Genomic DNA, 20,734 nt, shown 5'->3' on the forward strand with positions numbered 1-20,734 from the left:
CTACTATGATTGCTGTGAATACATAGCTATCCACGTCGAAACGAATTTTCAAAATAAAACGAGTCCATGAGACCATGACCAGCAGCCCTTGCCTAGGGTAGCTCTTGGCTCTGCCCGAACTCGTGCAGGCATTCGTCCAAGCGGTCGACACACTCGAGATACATTTGGAGCGCGATCCCGGGATCCAAGTTAGCTATTTCATCGGAGATCACCAGGTAGCTCTTGGCTCTGCCTGAACTCGTGCAGGCATTCGTCCAAGCGGTCGACACGCTCGAGATACATCTGGAGTGCGATCTCGAGCCCCAAGTTGGCTATTTCATCGGAGATCACCAGCTCGAGGATGCGACGGCCATGTTTCTCTACTGCGCCTAGGTGGACACCTGGGCCAAGGAGGCGGTCGAGCCTACGGACTAGCGCGTTGGCATCCAGCGGGCGGCGGACAAGGCGAACGGCGGCACCCATGCGAACGGCGCGGCGGGCGTCCGGTGCAAGTACGATGCGGCCGGCCTCTGGTGCAAGTATGGCGCTGAAGGCCTTTGCCCACTCCTGGCAAGGAATGGGGGTACTGACGGGACATGTACCTAGCTGCGACGCCGTGTCGACAGCAGGCAAGCGCCGCTTGATCCGCTCTTGCTGTGCGGCGCGCCGCGCCTCTCGCTCTGCGGTGCTCCAACGGTCTCGTCGTGCGACGAGCCGCAACCTATCGACGCGGACGCGCCTAGCTTGCTTTGCGGCGCGCCATCGATCATTTTGTGCGGCGAGCTGCAGCCTGTTGGCGCTGACATGCCTATCTTGATCAGCAGCGCGGTTTGCTTAACCCTGGTGATGACGTGCATCACGGCGTCGTCCATCGCGTTGCCGGGGAGCGCCTCGGCCTCGACGGGCCATGGCGCCTGCTCATTTTCCTCGTCGACGAAGTTGATGGCAGAGGTCGCGCTTTGGTGGGTTGGCATGCTTGGAAAAGGTGGATGTGCTACAGGCTGCTCGTGTCGCCTCCGTGCGTCACGCGCCCCCTATGCGCAATATAGCAGGGTGGTGGGAAACAGATGAGGAAATGGCGGGAAACAGTGGCGTGTTCATAAAACGCCATCAATTAATGGAAACTTAGTATCGAGCTAGCACAAGAAGTAGATGATTATCAGATGAACACAGACTACACTAAGGAAATTGTCGGTGATGAATTCATCAACCCCAAACGGTTGAATACTAGCAAGCGTTTGCCCACAACACACACGGTCTATTCCATCACAAATAGGTCGGATGGATCAACTGTATGCCACGTATCATTGTCAAAAAGTAATGTGGTAGACCTTCTTTAACATGTGTTAAAAAATAAAAAATAAATAAATAAAAAGGACCTTGAGGTTAAATTAGCTGAGGGAATGGGGCATTTCGGTCATTTGACCAAAATGACCCATCCCATCACCTAATTTAACATCTGTGACGCCCCTGATTCGATCGTACACTAATCATACACGCAAATGTGTACGATCAAGATCAGGGACTCACGGAAAGATATAACAACACAACTCTACAAATAAAATAAGTCATACAAGCATCATATTACAAGCCAGGGGCCTCGAGGGCTCGAATACAAGAGCTCGATCATAGACGAGTCAGCGGAAGCAACAATATCTGGGTACAGACATAAGCTAAACAAGTTTGCCTTAAGAAGGCTAGCGATACAGATCGAAAGAGGCGCAGGCCTCCTGTCTGGGATCCACCTAAACTACTCCTGGTCGTCGTCAGCGGGCTGCACGTAGTAGTAGGCACCTCCCGAGTAGTAGTAGTCGTCGTCAACGGTGGCGTCTGGCTCCTGGGCTCCAACATCTGGTTGCGACAACTAGGTAGAAGGGATAGGGGGAAAAGAAGGAGAAAGCAACCGTGAGTACTCATCCAAAGTACTCGCAAGTAAGGAGCTACACTACATATGCATGGGTATATGTGTAAAGGCCATATCGGTGGACTGAACTGCAGAATGCCAGAATAAGAGGGGGATAGCTAATCCTGTCGAAGACTACGCTTCTGGAAGCCTCCGTCTTGCAGCATGTAGAAGAGAGTAGACTGAAGTCCTCCAAGTAGCATCGCATAGCATAACCCTAACCGATAATCCTTCCCTCGTCGCCCTGTGAGGGAGCGATCACCGATTGTATCTGACACTTGGAAGGGTGTGTTTTATTAAGTATCCGGTTCTAGTTGTCATAAGGTCAAGGTACAACTTCAAGTCGTCCTGTTACCGAAGATCACGGCTATTCGAATAGATTAACTTCCCTGCAGGGGTGCACCACATAACCCAACACGCTCGATCCCATTTGGCCGGACACACTTTCCTGGGTCATGCCCGGCCTCGGAAGATCAACACGTCGCAGCCCTACCTAGGCACAACAGAGAGGTCAGCACGTCGGTCTAAATCCTATGGCGCAGGGGTCTGGGCCCATCGCCCATTGCACACCTGCATGTTGCGAGGGCGGCCGGAAGCAGACCTAGCCTAGCAGGCGTTCCAGTCCAATCCGGCGCGCGCCGCTCAGTCGCTGACGTCACGAAGGCTTCGGCTGATACCACGACGTCAAGTGCCCATAACTGTCCCCGCGTAGATGGTTAGTGCGTATAGGCCAGTAGCCAGACTCAGATCAAATACCAGGATCTCGTTAAGCGTGTTATTTTGAAATAACCACGGACGCCGACCAGGGCCAGGCCCACCTCTCTCCTAGGTGGTCTCAACCTGCCCTGTCGCTCCATCACAAAGTAACAGTCAGGGGCCTTCGGGAACTCAGGCCCACCTCTACCGGGATGGAGCCACTTGCCCCTTCAGCCCTCAACATCGGAATCACTCGCAGGTACTCCTACGAGCCGGCCCGTCTTTAGTCACCACATGTATCATATATTATGTATATAAGTATATACCCGTGACCATCTCCCGAGTGATCACAGCCCGATAGTATAGCATGGCAGACGGACAAGAATGTAGGGCCACTAATGGCATACTAGCATCCTATACTAAGCATTAGGATTGCAGGTAAGGTATCAACAGTTGTAGCAACAATGACAGGCTATGCATCAGAATAGGATTAACGGGAAGCAGTAACATGCTACACTACTCTAATGCAAGCAATATAGAGAAGAGTAGGCGATATTGATGATCAAGGGGGGGGGGCTTGCCTGGTTGCTCTGGCAAGAGAGAGGGGTCGTCGTCGATGTAGTCGATCAGTGGGGTATCGGCAGCGGTCTCGAGGTCTACCGGAAAGAAGTAACGGAGGGGGAACACAATAACAGAGCAATCAAAGCATCATAAGCATAACATGGCAATACGCGATGTTAGGGGTGACCTAACGCAATACTAGATGCTACTGGCGAAGGGGGGAAACATCCGAGAAAGAATTCCCGGTGTTTCGCTTTTTTGGGCAGATGAACCGGAGGTGGATTGTTGCATGTTCGATGTGCTAGGGACGTGTGGCGGACGAACGGACTGCGTATTCGGATTAGTCTCGCTTTTCTGAGCAACTTTTATGTATAAAACTTTTTCATCCGAGCTACGGATTATTTTATATGATTTTCCAAAGATTTAAAGAATTTCTAAAATTATGGATTTATTTTAATCCGAAAATAAACAGTAAACAGAAAAGCTGGGTGCGCCCGGTGTAGTGCACCCAACAGTGCACTGGGGCTGACAATGGGCCCCGGGGCTGCTGAGTTAGCCGCGAGCGGTTAACTAGTCAGATGATGAACAGTCCTGGAGGGGTCCGCATGTCATAGCCATTGGGGTTAGTTTAAATTAAACAGTGTTTAATTTATGGGTGTTCTACACGTCAGCGGCCAATTAGCCTTAGTATTAGTACTAAAACTAAACTAAACAGGGGACAAAGGAGACGTGAAGCTTTTGCGGCCTGCAGAGTACACATTATTGCATATGGTTATGGGCATTTTTATTTGTTTCTTTTTTACAACTATTTTTGTGGGCTTTTAGTTGGGCATTAATGTGATAAAAATTTAAGGGACTATGAAGCGGCTGGTGCATTCCAAGTTCGATGGGTTCAGCGTTCAGGCGTGACTTTCTACTGGGTTCAGAACACACTCGTACCCATATACACGTACATGTAGAAAAAGAAGATCGTTGGGTTCAGATACGGCTGTACGCTAGCTCCGCCGGCCATGGAGCAGCAGCAGCATAAATACGCAGCGGCAGCGGCAATAGAGGGAGCATCAACAGGCCGCGAGAAGAAGCAGTGCAGCAACAGCGGAGAGCAGTAGTAGACAACGAGCAGCAGCAGTAGCGCAGCAACAGCAGCGCAGCCGGGCGCGGTGGCTAGCGGGCGGGCGGCTGCGCGCGCCGGCAGAGGTGGGGACCGCGAGAGAGGCTGTAGCGGGGCAGCAGGGATGGGCGCGGACGTGCAAGGGCGACGGGAGGAGGGGCGCCCAGGGCGAGCTAGTGACGATCAGAGGGCACCGGGAGCGCGGCCATGGCGTGCGTGGAGCGAAGCTCCGACCGCGACGGCTAAGCTCGGGGGAGGGCACCTACGGCGATGGAATCGATGGGGAAGAAGGGGGAATCGAAGGAGGGCCTTACCACGGTCGCATAGAAGGGGGCGACGAGGTTGGGGACGCATTGAAGGCGGCGGATCGACCGCCGGTGGCCGCGGATGCAGTCGGGGAGGAATGATGAAGACAGCGGCGATGTGGCGTCCCGACTCGATCCACTTGATGATGAAGAAGAAGTCGTCCATGGTGAAGCTCCCGGACACGCTAGATCAGCACGGAGGCAACGATGGCCGCGACGACGACATGGCGGCGGACGAGCTCGGGATCGAGCAATTGGAGAGGGAGAGGGGCAAGTGGGGGAAGGGGATTAGGTTTTCGGGGGCACGAGGGAGAGAGGTTATAGGCCAGGGGGAAGGCCGGATGGCCGCCACGCAAGGCTCGGCCGGCCATGGCACCTCGGATGGCCTCCACGCCTCTGTTATGTGAACAGAGGAGAGGGGAGACTCCAAGTGGGCTGGGCTGCACTATAGCTTAGCAGGCCTGAGTGCACAATAGGCTTTAGTTTTTTTTTTACTTTTTATTGCTCGTGTTTTGTAGTTCATTTCTGTACCAAATGAATTTTTGTTGAATGTGATACCTGCCACAAAAATGTTTGGCAATATTATGGACTGCCACAAAATGTTTGAGGGCTATTATAATTTGTTTCCATTTTGTTTTAAACAAAAATGACTTAAAGGGGGCTGTGTTGATACTGTTTCATATCCAGGGGCTTTTTAAATATATTTTGAAAAATGTTAACCCCTACATGATAATTAGCTAGTGAATATTTTCAACTCAACGAACATTTTTGTTTTACCGCTTGAAGAAATGATAGTTTGACTTTATTTTAAATTTGAGTTTGAATCGGGTTTGGATCAAAGTGAGGTTTAGCGAACTAACCGCGATGACATGTGTAACGCCCGGATAATTTGGCTACAGTAAAACTCTCCTAATGATGCCATGTCATCTGCGATTACTGTTACTAATCTTGGGATAATTCGAAAACGCGTCAAATTCAAACTTAAAATTAAGGTCGACAATAAAAGTTTTCAAAATTGAAACAAAAATGTTCGGTGGACTCCAAATATTACAAAGGTAATTATGGTGCAGAAAACACATTTTTAGTAAAAGACTAAATACTTTAAAATAAAATAAAACAAGAGGGAAAAAGAAAAGGAAAAAAAGGAGAGGGGGGAGAGAGAAAAGAGCCCCTGGCCTCCCATTGGGCCTCGACCCACTTCAGCCTGGCCGGCCCAGCTTCCCCTGCACCCCCCTCCTTCCTGTTCCTCCGACCGCGCGCCAGGGCGCGCCCGGTCGCCACCGAGCCGGCTCGCCGTCGACGTCGTGGGGATAAGGTCGAGTCTCCTCGGCTTCGTCAGCTCCCCCACTAGATATTTTCCCGAGTCCACTCCCCTCGTGCTCTCTCTCGCCTGTGCCCCCTCCTCCAGATCCGCCTCGTCGTCGCGCCCGGTGTCGTCCGCCTCGCTCCGCTGCGGCCACCGGCTACCTGCTGCCCCGCCGTCGTGTCCACGAAGGCCGTCTCCATCCGCTACGTCATACACGCCGACGCACTAGAGCTGAAGGCCGCTACGACGCTGCCCTGAGCCGTCTTCAACCTTCGGATCGCCGGCGTTCATCGCCGATTCCGGCTGCCTCACGCCCTCCCCGAGCTCACTGCCACTCCCCTACGGCCCCACGGTGAGCTCCCGCGCGTAACCCCTCACTGCCCCGTCCGTTTCAATGCGTGTAACCGCCGTCGCCATAGCTCCTGTAGGCCACCGCCGCCCTGCTCCATCGCCACCATGGCCAGCGCTCGCTCCGAGCTAGCCGAGCACGGGCACGTGTTGAGGGACTCGCGGTGAAGCCGCCAGTGCCCTCTACCTTTCCTCCCCTGTCCCCTTGCACCGGATCCATCTGCGCCCGACTCCGGCCGGCGCGTCGCTCATCACCGTCGTCCCCACGGACCTCCCCGCAGCCTCCCGCTACCTCCATCGGACGCGCGTGAGCTTCAGCTGCTCGTAGGCCCTCTCCGCGTGCCGACCCGTGCCCTGCATCGCCGAATCCACCATCGCCCGCCGCCGCCGCCTCTGCTCGCCGCCGCCATCGTTGCAGCCCGTCTCAGCCCGAGCTAAGGCCACAGTTGGATGCGCCGCTCCTCCCCGACCGCTCTCGAAACGGCTCTCTGTGGCGCGTTTCCGGCGAGGTCCCGAGCGCCTCCGCCGTGTTTTTGGTCGCCGGCGTTCAGCCGCCGGCCACTGCCAACGTGGCGCACCGGGGCCATCCCCTGGGTCGCTGACCCGTGGGCCCGCGGGGCCCGGCTGACCTGTTGACTTAGATCAACTGCTGACTGGGCACTCTGGCCCACTGACATGCGGGCCCCACTGTATAATTAATTTAACTAAACTAGTTTTATAATTAAAATAAATTAATTAATCTGTTAAGTCACTGACAGGTGGGGTCCAGGTGCTAATTAACCCTGTTTAGTCTTAGTTAAACTTAGTTAAGCCCTCTGACCATGACATGTGGGTCCCACCGGCCCCACATGGCAGGTTTGACCCTGGTCAGCGAGTCTGTTGACTGCTGACGTCATCCCCACACAATGCTGATGTCATAATTCCCGTCTGTTAATTTATTTAATTCCTGAAAATGTTTAAACCTTTAGAAATTCTTTGAAAATAAACCGTAGCTCGGATGAAAAAACTTTGTACATGAAAGTTGCTCAGAACGACGAGACGAATTCGAATACGCAGCCCGTTCATCCGCCACGCATCCCTAGCATAGCGAACACGCAACTTTCCCCCTCCGGTTCGTCTGTCCGAAAACGCGAAACACCGGGGATACTTTCCCGGATGTTTTCCCCCTTCACCGGTACCCCCTCGTACCGCGTTAGGGCACACCTAGCATCACGTCTTGTCATGCCATGCATCATTATGCATCTGTTTGCATTATATTTATTGTTTCTTCCCCCTCTTCTCTCGCTAGACACCGAGACCGACGTCGCTGCTACCCAGTACGACTACGGAGTTGACGACCCCTCTCTCTTGCCAGAGCAATCAGGCAAGCCCCCCCCCTTTGATCACCAGATATCGCCTACTCTCCTCTATACTGCTTGCATTAGAGTAGTGTAGCATGTTACTATTTTCGTTATTCCTATCCTGATGCATAGCCTGTCCTTGCTACTACTGTTGATACCTTTACCTGCAATCCTACTTGCTTAGTACAGGATGCTAGTATTTCCATCTGTGGCCCTACATTCTTGTCCGTCTGCTGTGCTATACTATCGGGCCGTGATCACTCGGGAGGTGATCACGGGTATATACTATTTTACTTTATACTTGATACATGTGGTGATTAAAGACGGGTCGGCTCGTAGGAGCACCCGCGAGTGGATCTTTGAGGCGGAGCGACAGGGCAGGTTCAGACCACCTAGGAGAGAGGTGGGCCTGGCCCTGGTCGGCGTTCGCAGATACTTAACACGTTTAACGAGATCTTGGTATTTGATCTGAGTCTGGCTACTGGCCTATACGCACTAACCATCTACGCGGGGACAGTTATGGGCACTCGACGTCGTGGTATCAGCCGAAGCCTTCGGGACGTCAGCAACTGAGCGGCGCGCGCCGGATTGGACTGGAACGCCACTAGGCTAGGTCTGCTTCCGGCCGCGTTCGCAACGTGCAAGTGTGCAAAGGGCGGTGGGCCCAGACCCCTGCGCCATAGGATTTAGACCGGCGTGCTGACCTCTCTGTTGTGCCTAGGTAGGGCTACGACGTGTTGATCTTCCGCGGCTGGGCATGACCCCGAAAAGTGTGTTCGGCCAAATGGGATCGAGCGTGTTGGGTTATGTGGTGCACCCCTGCAGGGAAGTTAATCTATTCGAATAGCCGTGATCTTCGATAACAGGACGACTTGGAGTTGTACCTTGACCTTATGACAACTAGAACTGGATACTTAATAAAACACACCCTTCCAAGTGCCAGATACAACCGGTGGTTGCTCTCTCACAGGGCGACGAGGGGAGGATCATCGGTTAGGGTTATGCTAGGCGATGCTACTTGGAGGACTTCAGTCTACTCTCTTCTACATGCTGCAAGACGGAGGCTGCCAGAAGCGTAGACTTCGAAAGGACTAGCTATCCCCCTCTTATTCCGGCTTTCTGCAGTCCAGTCCACATATAATAGCCTTATTCCAGTTGATACCAATGCATACATATGTAGTGTAGCTCCTTGCTTGCGAGTACTTTGGATGAGTACTCACGGTTGCTTTCTTCCTCTTTTCCCCTATCCCTTCTACCTGGTTGTCGCAACCAGATGTTGGAGCCCAAGAGCCAGATGCCACCTTCGACGACGACTCCTACTACACCGGAGGTGCCTACTACTACGTGTTGCCCACTGACGACGACCAGGAGTAGTTTAGGAGGATCCCAGGCAGGAGGCATGCGCCTCTTTCGATCTGTATCCCAGTTTGTGCTAGCCTTCTTAAGGCAAACTTGTTTAACTTATGTCTGTAGTCAGATATTGTTGCTTCCGCTGACTCGTCTATGATCGAGCTCTTGTATTCAAGCCCTCGAGGCCCCTGGCTTGTAATATGATGCTTGTATGACTTATTTTATTTGTAGAGTTGTGTTGTGATATCTTCCCGTGAGTCCCTGATCTTAATCGTACACATTTGCGTGTATGATTAGTGTACGATTAAATCGGGGGCGTCACAAGTTGGTATCAGAGCCGACTGCCTGTAGGAATTCCCCTTCCACACTCCTTGGCCGAAGTTGAGCCTAGATATTACAAAAACTTTTACTAACATGGCTGTGTGCCTTACGGGCCCACATCGCCATCTGGGTGGTACTAGGATCTTTTACTCCTCGACCTTTACTCTGGGACTCTGAACTCTCTTCTACTCGGGTTAAACGAATTTACTAACTCTGACACTAGGATCCCGTTACGACATTCACCCCAAAGTTGGATAAGCCCTAGTTATTCTTTAGAGTAGTACTTGAACATTATCCACACTGTCATTTGACTCCTGTGAAAACATCTTTGTTTTCAGATGGAACCCACGAGGCAGGTCGTGCGCCACACGACGGCCATTGGTGCCTCAGGATCACCTGCTGTGTTAGTTGAGATGATGACCTATCTGGGTTATCGCTGGCACCCTGAGTACACCGTCTATGAGGAGTATCAGGACTTCAACCAAGAGCAGTACCGTGCCATCGTCCACCTGTACTCTCGGGAGTATGACTCCACTACTGTGCTGCACACTGCTCATGGAGTTGGAGTGACTATCGATATGGCGGTCCACGATGCTGCTTATGCTGCTCTGACACGTCTTCGTGGAGAGTATCAGGAGTTGGATACCTCCCCCTTCAGGCACATTGCTATCGCATCCGATGTTGGTGCGGAGGGATACTACACCGCTGCCTACTCCACGGTCACCCAAGAGCCCTTCTATCATCATAACCTGGTTCTGCATGCTGATGGGCTGGATAGGGCTAACCGAGCTCTTCGCCACGAGTTGTACACCACCCGTCAGCACCTGTATCGTGCTCTGACGCTGTTGCACCCCTCTGTCCGCTCTGGTGATCTGTCGCGTTCTGCGATCTACCCTACCCGGACCGTGATGCCCCAGGGCGTCGGCTGGCCAGATGTGGGAGGCTACTCTCCTGCATTGGGTCCTCTCCTGCCACCTGCACATCGGGTTCCACACCAGAGTATCCGCGGACCCCAGGCTACTCGCGTGGAGGCCTTCCCTTCGCGTCACTACCAGCTGTCGGGCTACACCTACCTCCGCAGTACCGCATGGGACTGACGTAGACTTGCTTATTAGTGTTAGATGCATTCGCCGTGAGCCTGTGTGCCGCCTGTGATGTCTTAGCCTATGTATTGAACGCTGTGTAACGAACTCTATGCATGATCTGTTTTGTAAGATATGCCGACTGCATTCGTTGTGTATGTTTCATCATGAATGATTCTTGTTTTTGCAAATTTCTCAATGCTGAACTATCCTTGTTAAATATTAGCAGGATGGTTAGACCAGGTGGTCGTGGTCGTGGTGGCAACGCCCCACCACCGCCTGAGTACATGGCTGGGATGATGCAACAGTTTGAGATGAATCGTCAGTTCATGGAGAATATTATGGCTCAGTTTCCTCGCCCCAATATGAACCAGCCGCCAACCCAAGTGACTCTGCAGGATTTCATTCGCCTCAACCCAACCGTGTATCGCAGCTCAACTCAGCCTCTGGATGCTGATGACTGGCTCCGTGACATCACCTATGAGATGGAGTCTGCTGATGTAGCCCTTGCCAGCTATGTCACCTTTGCTTCCTTCTTCCTGAAAGGACCCGTGGCTCAATGGTGGGACAGCCACAGGCATACTCTGCCAGCTGGAACAATCATCACCTGGCCAGACTTCCAAGCTGCCTTCCGTGCTCGCTTCATTCCTCAGGGAGTCATGGACCGTAAGAAGCGTGAGTTCCGTAACCTCACCCAAGGCAACAAAACTGTGGAAGCTTACCAGCGGGAGTTTCTTGACTTGTCCCGCTATGCTGAAGAAGACATTGCAACTGATGCACGTAGACAGGAGAAGTTCCGTGATGGCCTTCAAGCTGACATCAAGCTCGCACTTCTAGTGCATGACTTTGCTGATTTCGCCACCCTGGTGAACAAGGCCATCAATGTCGAAACTGGTCTGCAGGAATACCAGGGCTCTCACAGGTGCAACTGTGACACGGGCTCTTCTTCGGGCCCGTCCTCGCAGAAGCGCAAGATATGGATTCCCAACAGCATGTACCAGCCGCATGCACCCACCCTAAGGCAGACCTATGCTGCACCTCGTCTGCCTGCTCCTCCAACTAGGCAGCCAAGACTTCCAGCTCCACCACCACAAGCTCCTGTTCCCACTCCCAATAATGGATTGTGCTTCAGGTGTGGGCAACCAGGGCACCGTGCTAGGGAATGCAACCAGAACCAGAATCAACTGGCCCTTCCAGCAACTGGCCGTGGAAGCAACCAGCCCCGCAACAACAGTACCAAGTCTTATGATCATGTTCATGCCAACCACGTTGATCTCAATGAAGTTCTAGACCAGCCTGCTACCGTGATGGGTACACTCCTCGTAAATTCCATACCAGCATCTGTTTTATTTGATACAGGAGCATCACATTCATTCTTATCAGCTGAGTTTGCATTCATGCATGGCATTAAATACGAAGAGATGAACACTGCGATTGTGGTACACACTCCTGCGGGCCAGTGTCAAACCTCTATGGTTAGTCACAACGTTCCCGTTGAAATTGAAGGACTGGAATTCATTGCCTCCCCCATCGTACTAAAGTCCTGTAGCATTGACCTCATTCTGGGAATGGATTGGTTGAAAGCGCATACTGCTTCTATAGTTTGCACCACTAAGGTCGTCCATCTGCTACACCCTTCTGATGAAATAATTGCTTACCAAGCTCATCTAGTTCAGAACGCCGAGGCACGTCTTTATGCCTTGAATGCATTGAACGCTGCACCACTCGAGGGCATTGAAAACATTCCCATCGTTCGTGAATTCCAAGATGTCTTCCCAGAAGAACTTCCGAGGATTCCCCCTGCTAGAGCTGTCGAATTCATCATCAACTTGAAACCCGGCACTACCCCTATAGCTAAACGACCCTATAAGATGCCGCCGCATGAACTCATTGAGCTTAAGGAGGAAATCGACAAATCTCTTGTCAAAGGTTTCATTCGCCCAAGTTGCTCTCCTTGGGGAGCACCTTCTCTCTTTGTTAAGAAGAAGGATGGGACAAACCGATTAGTCCAAGACTACTGTCCTATAAACCAAGCTACCATTCAGAATAAATACCCTCTTCCTCGGATCAATGATCTTTATGATCAACTGGCTGGCTCATCAGTGTTCTCCAAACTCGACTTGAGGTTGGGTTACCACCAGATCCGTGTTCGTGAGGAGGACATCCCAAAAACCGCATTCGTGACTCGGTATGGATCATACGAGTACACCGTCATGTCATTCGGCTTAACGAATGCTCCCGCCACCTTCTCTCGTCTGATGAATTATATATTCATGGATTACCTCGACAAGTTTGTCGTGGTTTATCTGGACGATATCCTTGTATTTTCCAAGAACGAAGAAGAACATGCTGCACATCTTCGTCTTGTGCTGGAAAAGCTTCGGGAGCATCAGCTGTATGCTAAGTATTCCAAGTGTGAATTCTGGCTCCCCGAAGTAACCTATCTTGGGCATGTCATCTCCAAGAATGGTATTGCCGTCAACCCTGAACGAGTTCAGGCTATTCTCGATTGGACTCCTCCGAAGAATGTGAAGCAAGTCCGAAGTTTTCTCGGCCTCGCCAGCTATTGCCGTCGATTCGTCGAGAACTTCTCCAAGATTGCCAGGCCTCTGACTAATCTGTTACATAAGGGTGTCAAGTTCGAATGGACAAACAAGTGTCAGGAAAGTTTTCAGGCGCTCAAAGACAAGTTGACCTCTGCCCCCGTGCTTGCTCCACCTGATACTAAGAAGGACTTCGTCATTTACTGCGACGCTTCCCGTCAAGGATTAGGCTGTGTCCTAATGCAAGAGCGCAGGGTGATTGGTTATGCCTCTCGTCAACTGCGCCCTCACGAAGAGAACTACCCAGTTCACGACCTCGAGCTTGCTGCTGTCATTCATGCACTGAAGCAGTGGCGACATTACCTTCTCGGTAATCGTTGCGAGATCTTCACCGACCATCAAAGTCTGAAGTATCTGTTTACTCAGCCAGATTTGAACCTACGTCAGCAAAGATGGATGGAGACTGTTGCAGACTTTGACGTGGGTATATCCTATACCCCCGGCAAGGCTAATGTAATGGCTGATGCCTTGAGCCGCAAGTCTTACTGTAACCACCTCCAGGTTCACAAAGTTCAGCCCTCGCTTGTCGAAGAATTTAGAAAGCTGAACCTCCATATTGTTCCTCCTGGAGCACTCGCTCCCCCTCCCCCGGAGTTCTGCAAGATGAATCTTCTTGTTGTTACTAAGGGTTCTCTAAATACCCTGGCTGTCATACCAGATCTCGTAGCTGGTATAAAGACTATTCAAGGTTATGACTCTGAAGTCCATAAGATTAAATGCCATCTAGTAGAAGGAAAGCCCTCATTCTTCACTATCGCCGACGATGGTGCCTTGTATTTCAAAGGCCGCCTAGTGGTACCATGTTCGAAGAAAAACCTGGATAAGACTAAAAGGGTTATGCAAGAAGCTCATGATACGCCTCTGTCCATCCATCCTGGTAGTACGAAGATGTACCAGGATATTCGTCAAAGATTCTGGTGGTCTAATATGAAGCAGGACATCGCTCGTTATGTTGCTGAGTGTGACGTTTGTCGCCGAATCAAAGCAGAGCATCAAAGGCCTGCCGGAACTCTGCAACCTATCTCTATTCCTGAATGGAAATGGGACCATGTTGAAATGGACTTCGTCACTGGATTTCCCAAATCGCAGAAAGGTAATGATGCTATTCTTGTCATCATTGACCGGCTTTCCAAAGTTGCCCATTTTCTGGCGGTCAAAGAGACAATCACTGCTAGTCAGCTTGCTACTCTCTACATGTCCAGAATTGTTTCACTTCACGGTATTCCACTGGTTATCAGTTCAGACCGTGGCAGCTTATTCACTTCAAGGTTTTGGGCGAGCTTCCAAGAAGCTATGGGAACTCATCTGTCGTTCAGTACTGCGTTTCATCCTCAGTCGCAAGGGCAGGTTGAACGTGTCAACCAAGTTCTCGAAGACATGCTTCGAGCTTGTGTAATCTCATTCGACAAGAAATGGGAGGAATCTCTTCCATATGCCGAGTTCTCTTATAATAATAGCTATCAAGCTAGTCTGAAGATATCCCCCTTCGAAGTGCTATATGGACGAAAGTGTCGAACCCCTCTGAACTGGTCAGAAACTGGGGAACGTCCACTCTTTGGTCCGGATATTATCCAACAGGCCGAAGAACAAGTTCGCATTATTCGCGAGAATCTCAAGACTGCTCAGTCACGTCAGAAAAGTCAGTATGACCGTCATCACCAAGACATGGTCTATCAACCTGGCGAAAAGGCTTATCTTCGAGTTACACCAATGAAGGGTGCTCACCGCTTCGGGATCAAGGGCAAGCTAGCTCCTCGCTATATCGGTCCCTTTACTATTCTCGAAAGGCGTGGAAAAGTGGCATATCAACTGGAGCTTCCGCCGAACCTTTCACAGGTTCATGATGTGTTCCATGTGTCACAACTCCGCCGTTGCTTCAAGGATCCAATCCAAGCGGTGGATCATGAAGTGCTCGAATTGCAACAGGACCTCTCTTATAAAGAGCATCCGGTCCGCATTCTTGACCAAGCTGAACGCCGCACACATCAGAAGGCGATCAAATTCCTCAAAGTCCATTGGTCGAATCACTCTGAAGACGAAGCCAGTTGGGAACACGAGGACCGCCTGCGTGATGAATACCCCGCACTGTTTCCTTCTACCTCCTAAATCTTGGGACGAGATTTCTTGTAGTGGAGGAGATTTGTAACGCCCAGATAATTTGGCTACAGTAAAACTCTCCTAATGATGCCATGTCATCTGCGATTACTGTTACTAATCTCGGGATAATTCGAAAACGCGTCAAATTCAAACTTAAAATTAAGGTCGACAATAAAAGTTTTCAAAATTGAAACAAAAATGTTCGGTGGACTCCAAATATTACAAAGGTAATTATGGTGCAGAAAACACATTTTTAGTAAAAGACTAAATACTTTAAAATAAAATAAAACAAGAGGGAAAAAGAAAAGGAAAAAAAGCAGAGGGGGAGAGAGAAAAGAGCCCCTGGCCTCCCATTGGGCCTCGACCCACTTCAGCCTGGCCGGCCCAGCTTCCCCTGCACCCCCCTCCTTCCTGTTCCTCCGACCGCGCGCCAGGGCGCGCCCGGTCGCCACCGAGCCGGCTCGCCGTCGACGTCGTGGGGATAAGGTCGAGTCTCCTCGGCTTCGTCAGCTCCCCCACTAGATATTTTCCCGAGTCCACTCCCCTCGTGCTCTCTCTCGCCTGTGCCCCCTCCTCTAGATCCGCCTCGTCGTCGCGCCCGGTGTCGTCCGCCTCGCTCCGCTGCGGCCACCGGCTACCTGCTGCCCCGCCGTCGTGTCCACGAAGGCCGTCTCCATCCACTACGTCATACACGCCGACGCACTAGAGCCGAAGGCCGCTATGACGCTGCCCCGAGCCGTCTTCAACCTTCGGATCACCGGCGTTCGTCGCCGATTCCGGCTGCCTCACGCCCTCCTCGAGCTCACTGCCACTCCCCTACGGCCCCACGGTGAGCTCCCGCGCGTAACCCCTCACTGCCCCGTCCGTTTCAATGCGTGTAACCGCCGTCGCCATAGCTCCTGTAGGCCACCGCCGCCCTGCTCCATCGCCACCATGGCCACCGCTCGTTCCGAGCTAGCCGAGCACGGGCACGTGTTGAGGGACTCGCGGTGAAGCCGCCAGTGCCCTCTACCTTTCCTCCCCTGTCCCCTTGCACCGGATCCATCTGCGCCCGACTCCGGCCGGTGCGTCGCTCATCACCGTCGTCCCCACGGACCTCCCCGCAGCCTCCCGCTACCTCCATCGGACGCGCGTGAGCGTCAGCTGCTCGTAGGCCCTCTCCGCGTGCCGACCCGTGCCCTGCATCGCCGAATCCACCATCGCCCGCCGCCGCCGCCTCTGCTCGCCGCCGCCATCGTTGCAGCCCGTCTCAGCCCGAGCTAAGGCCACAGTTGGATGCGCCGCTCCTCCCCGACCGCTCTCGAAACGGCCCTCTGTGGCGCGTTTCCGGCGAGGTCCCGAGCGCCTCCGCCATGTTTTTGGTCGCCGGCGTTCAGCCGCCGGCCACTGCCAACGTGGCGCACCGGGGCCACCCCCTGGGTCGCTGACCCGTGGGCCCGCGGGGCCCGGCTGACCTGTTGACTTAGGTCAACTTCTGACTGGGCACTCTGGCCCACTGACATGCGGGCCCCACTGTATAATTAATTTAACTAAACTAGTTTTATAATTAAAATAAATTAATTAATCTGTTAAGTCACTGACAGGTGGGGTCCAGGTGCTAATTAACCCTGTTTAGTCTTAGTTAAACTTAGTTAAGCCCTCTGACCATGACATGTGGGTCCCACCGGCCCCACATGGCAGGTTTGACCCTGGTCAGCGAGTCTGTTGACTGCTGACGTCATCCCCACACAATGCTGATGTCATAATTCCCTTCTGTTAATTTATTTAATTCCTGAAAATGTTTAAACCTTTAGAAATTCTTAGAAAATAAACCGTAGCTCGGATGAAAAAACTTTGTACATGAAAGTTGCTCAGAACGACGAGACGAATTCGAATACGCAGCCCGTTCATCCGCCACACATCCCTAGCATAGCGAACACGCAACTTTCCCCCTCCGGTTCGTCTGTCCGAAAACGCGAAACACCGGGGATACTTTCCCGGATGTTTTCCCCCTTCACCGGTACCCCCTTGTACCGCGTTAGGGCACACCTAGCATCACGTCTTGTCATGTCATGCATCATTATGCATCTGTTTGCATTATATTTATTGTTTCTTCCCCCTCTTCTCTCGCTAGACACCGAGACCGACGCCGCTGCTACCCAGTACGACTACGGAGTTGACGACCCCTCTCTCTTGCCAGAGCAATCAGGCAAGCCCCTCACTTTGATCACCAGATATCGCCTACTCTCCTCTATACTGCTTGCATTAGAGTAGTGTAGCATGTTACTGTTTTCGTTATTCCTATCCTGATGCATAGCCTGTCCTTGCTACTACTGTTGATACCTTTACCTGCAATCCTACTTGCTTAGTATAGGATGCTAGTATTTCCATCTGTGGCCCTACATTCTTGTCCGTCTGCTGTGCTATACTATCGGGCCGTGATCACTCGAGAGGTGATCACGGGTATATACTATTTTACTTTATACTTGATACATGTGGTGATTAAAGACGGGTCGGCTCGTAGGAGCACCCGCGAGTGGATCTTTGAGGCGGAGCGACAGGGCAGGTTCAGACCACCTAGGAGAGAGGTGGGCCTGGCCCTGGTCGGCGTTTGCAGATACTTAACACGTTTAACGAGATCTTGGTATTTGATCTGAGTCTAGCTACTAGCCTATACGCACTAACCATCTACGCGGGGACAGTTATGGGCACTCAATGTCGTGGTATCAGCCGAAGCCTTCGTGACGTCAGCAACTGAGCGGCGCGCGCCGGATTGGACTGGAACGCCACTAGGCTAGGTCTTCTTCCGGCCGCGTTCGCAACGTGCAGGTGTGCAAAGGGCGATGGGCCCAGACCCCTGCGCCATAGGATTTAGACCGGCGTGCTGACCTCTCTGTTGTGTCTAGGTAGGGCTGCGACGTGTTGATCTTCCGCGGCCGGGCATGACCCCGAAAAGTGTGTCCGGCTATATGGGATCGAGCGTGTTGGGTTATGTGGTGCACCCCTGCAGGGAAGTTAATCTATTCGAATAGCCGTGATCTTCGGTAACAGGACGACTTGGAGTTGTACCTTGACCTTATGACAACTAGAACTGGATACTTAATAAAACACACCCTTCCAAGTGCCAGATACAACCGGTGGTCGCTCTCTCATAGGGCGACGAGGGGAGGATCATCGGTTAGGGTTATGCTAGGCGATGCTACTTGGAGGACTTCAGTCTACTCTCTTCTACATGCTGCAAGACGGAGGCTGCCAGAAGCGTAGACTTCGAAAGGACTAGCTATCCCCCTCTTATTCCGGCTTTCTGCAGTCCAGTCCACATATAATAGCCTTATTCCAGTTGATACCAATGCATACATATGTAGTGTAGCTCCTTGCTTGCGAGTACTTTGGATGAGTACTCACGGTTGCTTTCTCCCTCTTTTCCCCTATCCCTTCTACCTGGTTGTCGCAACCAGATGTTGGAGCCCAGGAGCCAGACGCCACCTTCGACGACGACTCCTACTACACCGGAGGTGCCTACTACTACGTGTTGCCCGCTGACGACGACCAGGAGTAGTTTAGGAGGATCCCAGGCAGGAGGCCTGCGCCTCTTTCGATCTGTATCCCAGTTTGTGCTAGCCTTCTTAAGGCAAACTGGTTTAACTTATGTCTGTACTCAGATATTGTTGCTTCCGCTGACTTGTCTATGATCAAGCTCTTGTATTCAAGCCCTCGAGGCCCCTGGCTTGTAATATGATGCTTGTATGACTTATTTTATTTGTAGAGTTGTGTTGTGATATCTTCCCGTGAGTCCCTGATCTTAATCGTACACGTTTGCGTGTATGATTAGTGTACGATTAAATCGGGGGCGTCATAACATGTCACCATTAGGAAGGATTACTATAGCTTAATTACCCGGGCGTCACAACATCGACATAACTTCCCATGCAGTCACCCCATCCAATGGCTGCTCCAGCCTGAACACACTTAACTTAACAGTTTTCTTACATGAGCTACTGGTGGAACAGCTAGTCCTTGCTGACAGGAATGCCTCTTCACATCCTTATGGCGTATCTGGATGACCACCCGTCCCATAATGGCCAATATATGTTGTGTAGACAGAGCATATCACATACGTCTTATTAGAAGCAATCGTCTGCGTTATTATCGGTCTTCGCACATATTTCTGATTACAGACCTGTTTGCCGCGTATCACACACATCTTGTTATATTGAACCGTTTATGTTCTCTTGACTAATCACAAACAATTTATTCGAGTGAACCGTATATTGTACATCGCACACATCTTGATCGGGCTGACCGTTTCTTTTGTGTTGCCTAATCACAAATAGTTCATCTGAGTGAACCGTATGCCGTGTATCGCGCACGCCTTCATCTGGCTGCTCGTTTCTTTTGTTCCTCCTCATCGCAAACAATTAATTGAACTGAACTATATGCCCTTCATCACACACGCAACTAAAACATGAACCGTGTTTGATGCATCCGTCATCGCAAACATTTTATACATTTCTGACGGTTTTCATACAACACCGTTTGCCATTATTGCATCGCACACAGTTTCTCGAAGGGTCTCTGGTCGTAGTGTCGCGTTAGCAACATCATACAGTAGTGAAGTATGCTGATGTGGCAAAGAATTAAATAAGATATAAAGGGTTAGAGTAACATATAGGTAGATATACCGTATCATGTTAAATGTGATGCTAATTTATGTCATGCATGGCAATAAATATGATCGTCTATGATACTATTCTATTATACTATGCACTATAATTAAAGGTAGTATCATACACTAGTATATATATGCACGATGCTAGTATATGACACTCTCCACTATGAGTAGCCTAAGTATAGCCTAATTAAAACACCCACATGTAGTTGTAGTAGGGTTTTTGACTTTATATGCACTAAAATGCAAGGTAAGTGTAAAGAATGACTTAAACATAGCAGACGAGACCTTAAATGGGCCGAAAAATCAAACCAAGGGTATATCCGCGATTGTTTACCGTGATTTTTTTTCCGAGGCGGAATGATGTAGTAAATGACGATTTGGAGTCCGAAGTGCCGTGTCTCCTTTTGAAAACTATGATCCTTCTTGTGAGATGCTCCGGTTGGAAGGTGCGAGCATGAAAACTTGTGCTAAACTTTACCAATTTTTTTCCATGCAATAGTGAGAGCACGCCACAGTGACAATGTTTTTTTGCTATTTTCCAGACTCTATATGCATTTCCTGAAATTAAAATACCAACAAGGCCTACACCTCTGGCTGCACCCTGTGGCCGAACTGTTTGAAGTTTTTCTCCGTTTCTCAGACAATCAATGAAAACCCGCAAAGCGACACACAAATGATCTTGCAAACACCCACGTGTAGTTGCGACTGTGCTCGAGCGCAAATATATATACGGTGGCGCTAAACTGTGCCCGAGCGCAAAACTCGTAATCGTACGCGTTGGTCGCTAATGCCCCGCTCGGCGTGCCGTTTGTCCCACGTCCCCTTGGGTTCAACAACTGAAAGTAATGAGCAGTACAAAAGATAGTAATACATTAAATTCTGTTACCATATACCCCTAGTGCGGCATCTCCGCCTCGTAGCGCTAACTGCTTAGTAATAATAGAGGGTGCTTGGATACGTTTTAGTCTCATGACTAAAAGTAGTGGGACTAAAACTTGCTAGCCTCACTCATACTTGGATCCAAATACTAAAGAGACTAAAATCAAGTTAATGAACATTTATTATCCTCCAAACCCTCCAA

At 51.0% G+C, this 20,734-nt stretch overlaps 1 long non-coding RNA gene across 1 annotated transcript; it reads right to left on the bottom strand.

Annotated features, from left to right (window-relative positions):
• Positions 1-1,520: 1,520 nt before the first annotated feature.
• Positions 1,521-5,150, bottom strand: LOC147964827 (uncharacterized). Its single transcript, XR_015607972.1, has 2 exons — positions 4,565-5,150; positions 1,521-1,843 (listed from the first exon to the last, which is right to left on the bottom strand). It is a non-coding gene; the product is annotated as an uncharacterized LOC147964827 (long non-coding RNA).
• Between the last annotated feature and the right edge of the window lie 15,584 nt (positions 5,151-20,734).

The sequence above is a fragment of the Triticum urartu genome, chromosome 6A (genome assembly GCF_056163025.1).
Source record: "Triticum urartu cultivar PI428250 chromosome 6A, HENAU_Tu73, whole genome shotgun sequence".
Lineage (NCBI taxonomy): Eukaryota > Viridiplantae > Streptophyta > Magnoliopsida > Poales > Poaceae > Triticum > Triticum urartu.